Source organism: Neofelis nebulosa, chromosome 13 (genome assembly GCF_028018385.1).
Source record: "Neofelis nebulosa isolate mNeoNeb1 chromosome 13, mNeoNeb1.pri, whole genome shotgun sequence".
In the NCBI taxonomy this organism is placed as follows: domain Eukaryota; kingdom Metazoa; phylum Chordata; class Mammalia; order Carnivora; family Felidae; genus Neofelis; species Neofelis nebulosa.
Genome location: NC_080794.1, coordinates 91,285,813 through 91,300,009, shown reverse-complemented (window position 1 = coordinate 91,300,009; position 14,197 = coordinate 91,285,813). Strand labels below are relative to the sequence as shown.

At 55.6% G+C, this 14,197-nt stretch overlaps 1 long non-coding RNA gene across 1 annotated transcript; it reads right to left on the bottom strand.

Annotated features, from left to right (window-relative positions):
- Positions 1–1,049: 1,049 nt before the first annotated feature.
- LOC131492480 (uncharacterized) lies at positions 1,050–1,727 on the bottom strand. The gene is made up of 2 exons (XR_009252062.1): positions 1,556–1,727; positions 1,050–1,182 (listed from the first exon to the last, which is right to left on the bottom strand). It is a non-coding gene; the product is annotated as an uncharacterized LOC131492480 (long non-coding RNA).
- Between the last annotated feature and the right edge of the window lie 12,470 nt (positions 1,728–14,197).

Here is a 14,197-nt window from a genome sequence, read left to right as displayed (position 1 = left end):
ATCTTGCCATTTGCAACAATGTGGATGGAACCAGAGTGTATTATGCTAAGCGAAATAAGTCAATCAGAGAAAGACAAATACATGATTTCACTCACATGTGGAATGTGAGAGACAAAACAGGTGAACATAGGGGAAGAGAAGGAAAGAATAAGATAAAAACAGAGAGGGAGGCAAACCATAAGAGACTCTTAAACACAGAGAACAAACTGAGGGTTGCTGGAGGGGAAGTGGGGGGGGGGGATGGGCTAGATGGGTGATGGGCATTAAGGAGGGCACTTGTTGGGTGAGCCCTGGGTGTCATATGTAAGAGATGAATCACTGGGCTCTACTCCTGAAGCCAATACTACACGGTATGTTAATGAACTTGAATTTAAATAAATTAAAAAAGAAAAAAACTTGGATAGATTAAAAAAAACATTTTTTTCGGGCATTAAAATCATACAGAGCAGATTCTCTGACCATAATGCCATTAAATCTGGAAATCAATAACAAAAGATAACTAGAAAATGGCCGTATGTTTGGAAATTAATAAACGCATTGCTAAATAACTCATTTTGGTCAAGGGACAAACCGTGATAACAATTAGAAAATGCTTTTCAATGAGCAATGGTGAAAAAACTAAACATCAAGCTTGTGGAATGAACTAAAGTGTACTTAGTGTTTTCATGCCTGAGCGTACACAGCAGGGAAAACAGCTGACAAGAAGGAGCTGAGCGTCCGGAACCCAGGGAAGTGGCAAACCAAACCCCAATGAAATAAACAGAGAAGCGAATAAATATGAGGCAGAGCGTGATGAAATGAGGGAAACATGCCGCAGAGAGGCAAACTAAGCCACGAGGACTTCTCTGGAAATACCCGCACAATTCATAAGCCTCTGACAAATTTATGAAATCCTTCAGAAATTAAAATCATATGAGTATGTCAATTCTGTGCCAATAAATTTGAAATGAAATGCACCAATTCCTAGAGATGTAGCAAAACTAACTCAGAAAAAAAGTGATTTTTAAAGACATTGAATCAGTAGTGAAAAAATCCCCCCCAAACAGAACTCTAAGCACAGATGGCTATATTGGCAGTTTTCACCACATGCGCAGGGAACAGAAGAAAAATGTTATACAAACTCCTCCAGATAATAGAAAAAGGGGTAACAGTCCCCAACTTGTTTCATGAGAAGAGCAAAACCTGATAAGAATGAGGAAAAAAACTCATCAATCTTAACATTAGTAAATGTGGATGGGGAAATAAACGCAGGAAAAATAAGCAGATAAAATTCAACGTTGATTCATAATTTTTTTTTTAATTTTTTTTTTTAACATTTATTTATTTTTGAGACAGAGAGACAGAGCATGAACGGGGGAGGGTCACAGAGAGAGGGAGACACAGGATCTGAAGCAGGCTCCAGGCTCTGAGCTGTCAGCACAGAGCCCGACGCGGGGCTCGAACCCATGGACCGTGAGATCATGACCTGAGCCGAAGTCGGATGCTTAACCGACCGAGCCACCCAGGCGCCCCTATAATTTTTTTTTTTTTTTTTTTTTTTTTAATCTGAGCAAACCTGGGGGTTCCTGGGTGGCTCAGTCGGTTGAGCGTTGACTTCGGCTCAGGTCATGATCTCCTGGTTTGTGGCTTTGAGCCCCGCATTGGGCTCTGTGCTGACAGCTTGGAGCCCGGAGCCTGCTTCGGATTCTGTGTCTCCCCCTCTCTCTGCCCCTCTCATGCTCATGCTTTGTCTCTCTCAAAAATAAATAAATAAATAAATAAATAAATAAATAAATAAACCTTTAAAAAAATCTAAGCAAACCTGGAACTGAAAGGAACTTCTTAAACCTGGTGAAGGGTATCTTCTAAAAAAAGGAAAATAGAGGGGCGCCTGGGTGGCGCAGTCGGTTAAGCGTCCGACTTCAGCCAGGTCACGATCTCGCGGTCCGCGAGTTCGAGCCCCGCGTCAGGCTCTGGGCTGATGGCTCGGAGCCTGGAGCTTGTTTCCGATTCTGTGTCTCCCTCTCTCTCTGCCCCTCCCCCGTTCATGCTCTGTCTCTCTCTGTCCCAAAAATAAATTAAAAAAAAAAAAAAAAAAAAAAAAGGAAAATAGATCCTCTTAGTGGAAGGATAGGTCATCGTAATTGATAGAATTTTCCCTAAGACCAGGAAGAGGTCATAGAGGCCCACAATCATAATTTCCATTCTACGCTGCACTTGGGGTCCCAGACATCATCATAATGCGACGGCAACAACAACCAGAATGTATATGAATTGGAAGGTGAAAGGGAAAACCCGGATTATTTGTGGATGGCGTAGCTGCATATGGAGGAAATCTAAAAGATGTCACATCTGTGGGGAGCTTAGCTGAATCATAGTCTGTGACAGGAGAGCACAAAAGATGGGGACCTGGCAACGGACAGAATACAGTGCTAAGCTGCTTACCATTTTCTTTCTGCAATAGTATGCCATTTTTGATACGGTTTTGATCATTTAAAGGTATATCCTATTCTCTAGATCCAACTTCTGGAGTTCTGCACAAAGAGCAGGTAGGAAAGAAAGAAAGAGGAACGAAGAAACCAAGAGCAAACGAATAAAAACCCAGTTCGGAGACGGTGGAGTCCAAGCACGTCAGGAGTAAAATAACGGTAAATGCGCTGCCTACTCCGGCTGAAAGAGATTGTGAGACTCGGTAAAAAGTAAGATCAAGGGGAACCTGGGGAGCTCAGTCGGTTAAGCGTCTGACTTCAGCTCAAGTCACGATCTCGCGGTTTGTGGGTTCGAGCCCCGCGTCGGGCTCTGTGCTGACAGCTCGGAGCCTGGAGCCCACTTCTGTTTCTGTGTCTCCCCCTCTCTCTGCCCCAACCCACTCGCATTCTGTCTCTGTCTCTCTCAAAAATAAATAAACATTAAAAAAAATGTAAACAACACACTTCTAAATAATGTGTGGATCAAAAAAGAAATCACAATGAAGTTAGAAACTATTGTAATCTGAGTGATAATGAAAACACTAGAAAGCAAAATTTGTGCATATGAGTAAAACACTCCTGAGGGGAAACGTACAGCTTGAAATACTTACGTTAGAAGAAAAAGATGCTGGGGCACCTGAGTGGCTCAGTCAGTTGAGCGTCTGACTTTGGCTCAGGTCATGATCTCAAAGCTCTGTGAGTTCGAGCCCTGCGTCGGGCTCCGCGCCGAGAGCTCAGAGCCCGGAGCCTGCTTTGGATTCTGTGTCTCCCTTTCTCTCTGCCCCTCCCCTGCTCATGCTCTTTCTCTTTCTCTCTCTCTCTCAAAAATAGGTAAACATTAAAAAAATAAGTTAAAAAAAAAGAAGAAAAAGATGCATCACGGCCCTAGAAATACAGGAGCAAATCAACCCCGAGAACCACTCCTCTTTCCAAAGGTCCCGGGACAGCACCCAGAAGCACACCTGAGCCCCTCGGGCCAAGAGCAGACAGCGTTTCCCGAGGAAAACCAGAGCGGGGGAGAGCGCTGGGCAGGCCACGACTACCGCTGTCCACGCGGCTGCCGGCGTGACAGAAGAGACGCGCACGCGTTCTTGGGCCCATTCCAAGACCGCATCTCGGCGGCCCTCGATGACCCCCTCTTCGGTGTCTTTCACCGTAATTAACAGAGATGGGGGGCACCCGGCTGGCTCAGCTGAGGGAGCGCGGGACTCTTGATCTCGTGGTTGTGAGTTCGAGCCCCACATTGGGTATAGAGTTCACTTAAAAATAAAAAATTTTATGGGAATGCAAGCTGGTGCAGACACTGTGGAAAACAGGATGGAGGCTCCTCAAAAAACTAAAAATAGAACCACCCTACGACCCAGCAATTGCACTACTAGGCATTTATCCAAGGGATACAGGTGTGCTGTTTCGAAGGGACACATGCACCCCCATGTTTAGAGCAGCACCGTTGACAATAACCAAAGTATGGAAAGAGCCCAAACGTCCATCTGTGGATGAATGGATAAAGAAGATGTGGTTTATATATACAATGGAGTATTACTCGGCAATCAAAAAGAATGAAATCTTGCCATTTGCAACTACGTGGGTGGAACTGGAGGGTCTTATGCTAAGTGAAATTAGTCAGAGAAAGACAAAAATCATATGACTTCACTCATATGAGGACTTTAAGAAACAAAACCGGTGAACGTAAGGGAAGGGAAGCAAAAATAATATAAAAACAGGGAGGGGGACAAAAGAGAAGAGACTCATAAGTATGGAGAACAAACTGAGGGTTATGGGAGGGGTTGTGGGACAGGGGATGGACTAAATGGGGGAGGGGCACTAAGGAATCTACTCCTGAAATCATTGTTGCACTATGTGCTAATTTGGATGTAAAATTTAAAAAATAAAAAATAAAATTAAAAAAATAATATAAAGTTTGAAATAAAAAAATAAATAAAATAAAAATTTTTAAATCTCAAAAAATACCCCACAGATGACAGTGAAAAGAATCACTCACTTTAACGGTCCTGGCGGCCCCACCCCCACATCGCCATGAGGCCCCGTTCCGGGTGAAAAACCTAGACATCTGCCCAGTCCAGCATTCATGGTGCAGGGGCCGCTGGACCCCGGACGTTGTTCTAGCCTCTGTCCTCACAGAACTATTTCATGGAGAGAGACAGTGAGACCTTTTTAAGATGTCAGGTGTAAGTGTTTTGGAGAAAATAAATGCAGGGTAAAACAGGTTAGAATATTCCAGCAACAGCAGCAGGGAGAGAAGCTTTCTATAACATATAAGGAGGTCAGATGACCTAATAAGGTCAATTGGAGAGAGGGAGCCATGCAGGTATCTGGAGAGGGAGCATTCCGAGCAGAGAACAGCAAACGCGGAGGCCCTGCATGAGAACATGCTGTCGGTGTGATGAGGTTACAATCACCCCATCCAGCACTTACTGGCATAACGGAGCACACGGTGGAAAGGGTTGGAGGGTGAGCTCAATGACCATACCTCCCGGACCCCCACCAAGGCAAAGACAAAGCGAGTAACACAGCCACGATGGACTGCGGGCTCCCTTCTGGGCACCCACGTGCCCCCAGTCCTTCTCAGTCAGACCCTGCCCATCCCTAATCAAACCTCCTCAGCCCCTTCCATCCCCTCTGCCCTGGAAGGAGTGGGTCTCAAACTCCCCCTGCCAACGCTGATGCCACGCGGCTCCTCCCAGCCTGTTTCTTCTGCGGTCTTTCTGGGCACAGCACATTCGGTCCTCTGTGGGGACCACGGGTGCACCGTCTTCCGGATCCTTTCTCTTCTCACTCTGTGCCGAATCCAGCAACGACAGCTGCCACTCTGTCTCAACACGACTATACCTTCAGACGGAAAGTTCCACGGTTTCTGCACACCCACCGCCCCCCCCCAGGACCGGGCCAGCATCCCAGATCCTTGCCGTCCCCCAAGTGTTACACCTGCTCCCGGCCTCGCCCCAACAGCAGCCAGAGAGATGCCCTAAAACGTGGGCAGTTCACTCCAGCCGCTGCCAGAGCCCCACCCGGTGGCCTCCAGCTGGCCGGGCTCCCTGGCCCGGTCTCCTGCCCGCGTCCGCCCGTCTCTGCGTCCCCGTCACATGGGATCCCTGCTGGTTGCCCAGTGTCCTGGGCCGCTGCATTGCCTGTTCCCCTTCCAGGATGCTGCTCCCTCACTTCCTTCAAGACTCTGTGAAGATGTCACCCCAGCAGCCTTCCTGACATGGCCCAGGCGGGACGGCAGCACCCTTTCCCCAGTCTGCGTCCAGTCCGCGTCATTGCTACACTTCTTCTCCATCATACGAACTGACTCTGAGATGGCGTGCTCTTTCGGGTGCCTGTTTTGTGTATCTCTCCCACTAGAACATAGAATTCGCAAGGGTACGGACCATACTCCTTGCTCCGCCTTGTGTCATCTCCCCAGAGCCCAGAGCTGTGCCTGTCGCGTGGTGGGCTCCGTACAGGTGCACACAAGCGCACAGGTGACCACAGCATGGAAAGGTGACCGCAAGCATACAGGCGCACGCAAGGACCATGACGAAAGCCTGCCTCCTTTTTCTCCATTCCCACTGGACACCACCTTAATCCATGGGTAAGACCTTCCAAAAACACAAATCTGATCATGCCCATCCCCTGCTGTAAGTCTTCAGCCAGCACTGAAAGCATCTCATCATCCTCAGGTCGGGTCCAAACTGCTTCACGTGGCCACGAGACCCTCCACAACCTGCCTTCTTCCTCTTCCTCCCGACTTGTCTTCAGCACCCTCTTCTGTTTGCTTATTCTGCTTCATGACGAACAGGTTTCTTTTCCTCAAATCCTCCTGCTTTCTGTGCCTCAGGACCATTGAATGTGTTGAGAGAAACACTTTTTCTCCTGTTTCTGACTCAACTTAATGTTACTTCCTCAAGGAACTTTGGAAGGTTGGAGACACGGAAGGATGGATGGATAGATAGATAGATCAATGGATGGATGGAAGGATGGAGGGATGGGAGGAAGGAGGAAGGAATAGAAAGACGGATGGGAAGATGAATAAATGAATGAAGCCTCGCTTAATTGCATTCAGTTTCTCATAGATGTAGGCATTGCTTCTGGATCAGGTTTCTTGGGAAGACACGCACACTCTGGATGGAAGTCGGGTAACCAGTAGAGCCCACAGAGGTGACTGGGCTTCCAGCCAACCAGCTGAGCCTGGCTCAGTAGCCCAGACATGCTTGTCACAAGCTTGCCCCTGCCAGTATCCTCTCTGATGTCACTGCTGACCGTCCCCTCCACGGTCCCTGGGTCCTATTCGGCAGGTGCTGCCACACTGGCTTGATGGTTACAAGCGTAAGCTCGGGAGCACGTGACCGAGGTTCAAACTCCTGCTCTGCTGTTCCCTTTTGGTCACTGAGACGTTCACCTCCCTGGTGCGACGGATTCCTCATCCACAGACTGGAGCTCAACCGTCTCACGGAAAGACAGCCGCCCGCACGCTGTGTGTGTTGTCCCACTGTTACAAGGCCAAGCCTACCCTTCCAGCATCTTGTTTTTGGAAGGAAGCTCGCGCCACCGCTGTGCCCGAATTCGTGTATTGAAACCCTACCTGCCCTGATGATGGCATTAGGGGGTGGGGCTTTGGGGAGGTCATTAGAGGTAGGTGAGGTCACGAGGGTGGGGCCCATGATGGGATTAGAGTCTCCCCCCCCCCCCTCCCCCGCATAAGCATCCCGTCTCTCCAGTGCTCGGGACTCCGGACTCAGGGAGAAGTCAGCCCTCTGCAGCCAGCAGGGGGCTCCCGCCAGGACCCGACTGGACTTCCAGCCTCCAGAGCTCCGGGAAGCAAGTTGTTCGGACCGCCTGGTCTGCGATGATTTGTTACGGTGCCCGGGCTGACCGAGACGCCCCCCTTCCGTGGTCGTGCACAGGTGTGCGCCTTTCACTCAGTTCAGTCTGCAATCACCAGGGAGCACCTGCCACCTGCCACGCCTGTACGCGTGCACGCACGTCCACCGAGGAGGCACCCCCGGCCCTGAGCCCCCGAACGCCTGCTCAGCCAGCTCTGGACCCCTCTCCGAGCCAGCTCGTGGCGCCACGCACCCACCTGTGCACCGGGTGCACTTCCCACGCTGCACGTAAACGCTGTGTACGCTCCACTCAAGGGCGACCCACCCCCACGAGGCCACGGCTGTCACCGAGACTGGGGTCCCTCTTGGGGCGTCGAGGACACAAAAGACACAACCAGGCCAGAGAACGGGAGGAGGAAGGGTTTTGTTTGCAGCAAGTGACGAGAACGCGGGATCCTTCCCAAAGCCGCATCTCCCCCAACAGCAAACCCGGGGAGGGGTTCACCCGAGGGGCTAACGCTCGCCGAGGGGCTTGCGCGCAGGGGCTCCGGCACGGCACGGCACGGCGGCAAAAGTCCGGAAGCGACGGAGTCCGGGCCAGGGTCACGAGGCCGGCCTGGGGCAGCTCCGCCGGGACCTGGGTGCCCAGGGGGGTTGAGATCCTGCAGAGGTCGCCCCGGAGGGCGCGTCCGGCCAGACTTCACCTCCAAACCGGGCTGGTGAGTTCTGCCCGTGGGGTCCATCCGTGTGACGCAGACTCCATCAGGACACAAAACGCGACCACCTCCCCGGAGCGTCCCTGGCCGGCCCTGCCCCAGGACCGCAGGGCCGCGGTCCTGGCCTCTTTTCACCTGGGAGCTCGTGTAGTGGACACTGTGTGAGGCGTCCTAACGGCTGTGGGTACCGGGACTTCGCTCCCACGGACTGCCGATGTCCTTGTGTCATATGCTGGTCCCCCCGCCCCCCCGATTCCAATCTGCCCCCCACCTTCCAGCCCACGGCTTCCCCTTGGGGCGCAGTCAGTTTCCTGCGTCCTGGGCAGCTGGGGGAGGCCGAGAGCCAGGGGACGGGCAGGCAGGTGCGCTCAGCAGGGACGAGCCTGTCCACGGCCTGTCCACAGCCTATCCACGGCCTGTCCACGGCCCGTCCACTGCTTGTCCATGCTTGTCTTCGCTACACCTCCAAACTGATTGTAGGAAGACAGTCGTCATACCACACATCCGTGCCTGGGTCAGAAGGACACATCTTAGTGATCAGTGAGCGGGTTACCCACGTGCGGGAGGGCTCCTCCTGCCTCACCTGTGCTGCCAGGAGACTCCAGCGGGCACCTTCCCACGGACGTCACGTGGATGCAAGTGACACGGGCAAGTATGTCCCCTGTGACTACCCGCACCGCGGCCCTCAGCAGTCACGACAGTGACAGCGTCTCAGACACCTTGACTTGGTCTCTTAGATATTTGAAACACAAAAGAGGCTGCACAAGACCATCTCCGGCTAATGGGATGCCTCACGGGAGGCCTGAGCCAGGGGGAAGCCGGTCAGGATCCCCGCACCTCGTCCAGGAGGCCACGCGGGGAAGGTGGCGCCCACGCACCTCTTTAAAAAGCCAGTGCCCGACCCCCCAAGGCAGGATCCGTCTTGTGGGACAGGCTGGTCCTTAGCAGCCCAAGCGCTCCGGACGGCCCCGGCCCCGCCCTCCCCCCTCACCAGCACACGTTGTGTCCCCAGTTCCCAGCGAGGGTCCGGTCCCAGAGCTCGGGGGGGGGGGGTTATTGGATTACCACCACCTGCAGCTGATGGGGGGAAAGAGTGGGCTGGCCTAGGGATACCCTAGTCTCTCTGTTTCCCTTCATCGCCTTCAGGCAGGTGTCCAGCCCTTGGAGCCGTCCCACGAGGGGCAGAAAGTCCCATGAGGGGCAATCCTCCAGCCAGCTTCCCCCCCGGGCCACCGACTGCGTGCTGCCTCCAGGCAGGCGGGCCGCCCAGCAGCCTGTGTGGCCGACCGCATTTCCTGCAAGGCACCACAACAGGGCCGGGGGGACACGAAGGGCCCCTGGGTGGAGGGGACAGAGGATGTCTGCCAGCAAGCTCCGTGGACCAGCGACCAGCTCCCTCCCCGAGGAGGAGCACAGACCGACACACCCAGGAGGGATTCCCCGGGAGGACCAGGGTCACCTTCTCTCCAGCCGCTGATGCTCGGGGGACTCAGGAGGAGATCCGGGTGCTATGGACGAGAGTGATGGGGCCACGCACCTGGCGGGATGGCGGGCGTTGGGAAAATGCAGAGACCGGTCCAGGGACGTTGGAGGAGGCAGGCCATCGGGAAGAAAGGATAGAAACTCTGAGTGGTGTGTGTGCACAGGATGGGAAGCCCTCGCCGGCTGCTCTCCTTTTCTTTCTTTTGAGGGATAAGGTTAAGGGGCAAAAATGACGCCAGACGAGGAGGGACGGCACCCAAGGGGCACCCTGGCTCCAGCTCGGCACAGGTGGGGCAGTGAGGGCGGTGCCAAGGGGGCGTCCGTGGACGGCGTGGCCATGGACAGTGTGGCCAGTGTGGCCATGGACAATGTGGAAGGTGTGTCTATGGATGGGACAGTGTGGACGGTGTGGCAGTGGATGGTGTGGCCGTGGACTGGACGGTGTGGACGGTGCTCTCACAGCCTTGAGTGGGGGCTGGGCACTCGATTTAATTCCTAGACTCTGGGCTGCCTGGCAGTGGGCTTGAAGTGGTTGGAGGCACGAAGGGAAAACCAAAGAAGGAAAAATAAAACTCCTGACTCGGGAGGTGACACGGAAGGGGGGGCACAGCCAACACAGACACGTGTGCGTCTGTCACCAGCTGGTCACCTCCCGAGCCAGCAGGGGAGCAGGAGAGAAGGACCCCGGGTCGTTGACCCCCAGCAGGCGCGGGGCACGGGGGTGTCCCGGGTGAGGCGGAGAGCCCGAGGCGGGCTCGGGAGAAACTTCCGAGATTGTCTGAGCCCAGCGCTCATTTGTGTCTGGAGTGACGCTGTCAGTGCTCCCGCACAGGTGGCCTTGGCTCCCGAGGGCAGGCAGCGTCTTTTCCGACCAGCTCCACCCATCCCAGTCCTGGGAAAGCGTCTGGACAAAGATGCAAATCACTGGTGGCTAGTTATTATCCTTCTAAGGGGCTGTGCCCGGCCTTGAGCTCAAGAAGGTGGCCCTTGCAGGCATCCTGGGTGCCCCCCCCATGTGCAGCCCCGTTCCACCCCGGGCCCGCGGGCTCCCGTCCTCGCACCCTTCCCCGGCAGGACGCTCCCCGGCGGTCAGTCCCGGACCAGCCGCTGTGGTCCCCAGGTCTGCGCCCAGCTGCACCTGCTGTCATCCCACAGACACCCGCTCAGCGGCTCCTCTTCTCCATCCCACACTTGGCAAAGAGCGTGACCTCCCCATCTGCAGCCACCTGAGCCAGCGCATCCCCACAGCTTTGGCTGGTCCCTCTCCCTCTGTTGGGCAGGTCACGGCCTTCCCTGCCAAGCCCAGCCTTGGCCCCCCCGGACTATCCCAGAAAGCCCCCCCCTGTTCTCCTGGATGTGGGGACAGGGCCCAGGCTCTGGGGGCCATGTCTAGGGCTAAGGGCTCAGAACTCTGCCACTCTGGTTGTGGCTGTGTGTGTGTGGTTGGGGGGCTTCCACGGAGGGACAAAGCCACCGGCGCCACCTTAGTTACCACTGCCCCTCCCCGCCCCCCAGGCTCGTCACTGGCCCCGTCTTCTTGGGGATCCGACATTCGCCGAGAGCCAGCTCGTCACTGCACCTGCGTGTCTCCTTGTAAATGGGGGCGCCTCCGATGGGGGAGCCTTCCACGTCCCCCCGCTGCCCGGGGGCCCTGCGGCCTGTCCCTCCAGTGCAGCGCTCGGCACTGCCCGCCCGAGCGGCCGCCGGACCCCGGGGGTGCCGCTCACGGCCAAGCTGGGCCGAGGGCGGCCCTGGGTCACGGGCACGTTCAAGTTCCCAGCTCCCGGGCCTGAAGCCTGAGCCTCTCAGCGCGGCTGCTGCCCCACGTGTGCGCCCCTCCGGTCTCCCCCGTGGCCACCACGTGCCGGGGCCGCGTGACCGTGTTTGCTCCGCGCGTGGCTCCCGCGCCCCTGGCTGGCTGCTGCACACTCGGCGCTCGGCCATCTCTCCCCGAAGGAACAGCTGAACTGTCGCCTCACTGTCCGGGAGCAAACAAACAGCGGCCGCCCAGCCCTCCCGAGGCCGCCCTTGGCGGGACGGTGTCTCTGCTCCAGGAACTCCTTCCTGTTTTGGACATTGCCAGGCAGGTGCCGGCCGGGCTCTTACCAAATAACGCCCTTTCCTTTGGAAGGAGCCTCTGCTCCTAGACCGCCAGGGACGTGGAGCAAGTGTGGACTGGGGACAGAGAGTGACGACAGCATGCTGTTTACAGTTCTAAGCGTTTCGTCACGCCGACTCCCAAAAATAGCCCGCACGGCACGGACTCTCCCGGGAACTCGAGGAAGAGTCTGTGTTCTCCTGGAGGAGGGAGGAAACAGACCGGTCAGGTCAGGTCAGCCCTCTGTCCCTCAGTGGCCCTGAGATAACCAGAGGTCACGGGCTGCCCCCAGGCCGCTGGGGAAACAGATGCCTCGTATTAATCTTTCCCCAGGACAAATTTCCTGCCCCGGGGGAACCAAGCCCAGGGCTTTCCTGGTCACCCCCAGATCCTACAGACACACCCACCTTGGCCTTCGGGATATTGTGCCCAGCGTGGCCCTCAGAACCTCCTCCAACGCAGCCGTGGCCCAGGAAAGCCGTGTGTGCACCACCTGGGAGGAGGCCCTCCCAGCGGACTGCCCCCTCCAGATGCTCCTTCGGGGTCTCTGGAAGCTCTGGGAACCGCCAAGCGTCTCTCGTGGGGTCCCCTGTGCTGTGCTGCTGACTCGGAGGCCTCCTGCCTCCCGCCTGCCTTTCCCAGGTGACCCACCTCTGTCCCCCAGAGCTCCAGCGGCCTGGCAGGACGGCCTGCCCGTCCCTGTCCGGCTCAGCCTCTTTCCCTGGAGCCCAGCCCGCAGCAGTGCCCAGCTCTGAGGGCTGTGACGGGGAAGGACGCCCTGGGCGTGGGGCCGGGTGGGAGGCGGGCTCCCAGGCCCCACGTCCACCTGCAGCGGGGGACGTGAGCTTGCAACAAAAGGTCTCGGGCACTCCCTCCCAACTGCGTGGACGGGGCCCAGCAGCCGCTCAGGTGGGGACCCTGCAGGGAGACGGGCTGAGGATAGGGGGGCTCATGCGGGCAGTGATCGGTGGCCAAGGAAAGGAGGGGCAGTGGGGGTGCCACGAGGGGCTGCTGGAACGGGGGGAGCCGGTGGGGCACAGTCACTGCATTGGGGGAGGGGCGCTCACTTCAACTCGATTCCCTGAAGCCTCTTCTTGGTTCAGGCGCCATCCGAGCTCCGTCTCTTGGAGGCGCGGCTTGGTCCACTTACCCCTGGGATGTTTGTGTCCTCGAGCTTTACTGGGACCACTTACTGTTCCGAATGCTGGTCCCCTGCCTGCGTCCGGAACGCTGGTACCTTCCTCCTGTGTGAGTCGTTCCAGGCAAAGTTCGGTCACGTGTTCCCTGTCCGGTAAAACGGAAGGTCGTCAGTGCTGTCCACGTGCCCGGGTCGCCGCGAGGGTTGGTCAGGGGCCAAGACGAGGCCACCGACTCTGCAGACCAGAAGCCCCCCATCAGCGTCGCCCTTACGGGATGAGTCACGTCTTCTCGCACCTCCCTGCTAAACGGTAAACGTTTCTCTGTGTCGTGAACAATTCTTATGAAATTTATTTTTAGGTATTTTGTTCTTGCTGCTCCTATGAGTGAGAAGTTTTCCATTTCCAAACTGGCTACCGCTAATCTTTAACAAACACACCGATTATTTTCAAGGTTTATTTATTTATTTTGAGAGAGACAGAGGGAGCGCGAGTGGGGGAGGGACAGAGAGAGAGAGAACCCCAAGCAGGTGCCACACTCAGAGCAGAGCCCGACGTGAGCCCCAACCGTGAGATCAGGTCATGACCTGAGCAGAAACCGAGGGTTGGACGCTTAGCTGAGCCACCCACGTGCCCCTAAGTTTATTTATGTATTCGGAGAGAGAGAGAGAGAGAGCAGGTGAGGGGCAGAGAGAGAGGGAGAGAGAGAATCCCAAGCAGGCTCCGCTCAGGGCTTGAACCTAAGAACTGTGAGAATGTGAGTTGAGCCGAAACCAAGAGTCTGATGCTCAACCCACTGAGTCCCCCGGGAGCCGCCCCCAGAAACACCGATTTTTCTAAGCTTACCCTACAGCACGTATTTTACTGAATTCTTATTTGTTCGGGCTTTCTCCGTGCATTGTCTTGAATTTTGTTATTCTTGGTTAATCCGTTGATTTAATTAGCAAAGTCGAACCTAACACCCACCAAATGCGAGCCCCGGTTCAACAGCCATCATGAGCCGAAGAGGCAAAAAGTCCCGCCCCCACGGGACTTACCTGGGGTGCCCACGAGGGGGGATCCGTCGTGACAGTTTTGTGTCTTCCTTTTTGGCATTTAACGGTTTTCCTTTGTCCTTGCCTGTGATTTTTCTCCCATCTCGAGAGTGGGGCTGATGGCGGTCTCGTCGGCGACATAAGGGGACGCGCTAGTATTTCGCAGAGAAGAGCGGGGTTTCCTGCGGGTTTCTGGAGAACTTCCTCTACCTGGAAGGCTCTCAGTTGCAGCTAGCAGAAGCCAGCCCTGGCTGACGCAAGTGGAAAGGGAAATTCCGGAAGGAGCTTGGAGGGTGCGTGGAATTGCTGGAAAGGCTGGAGCACCGACCTTGAAAACACGCAGGAACCGGGCAGCTACGAGCCACGCTGCTCGGCGGTGCGGAAAGGGAACGCCACAAGAGGCGACACCCCTGTCCCACCGCCCTGGCAGGCCAGGAGCCTCCGACCCCACATTTCTC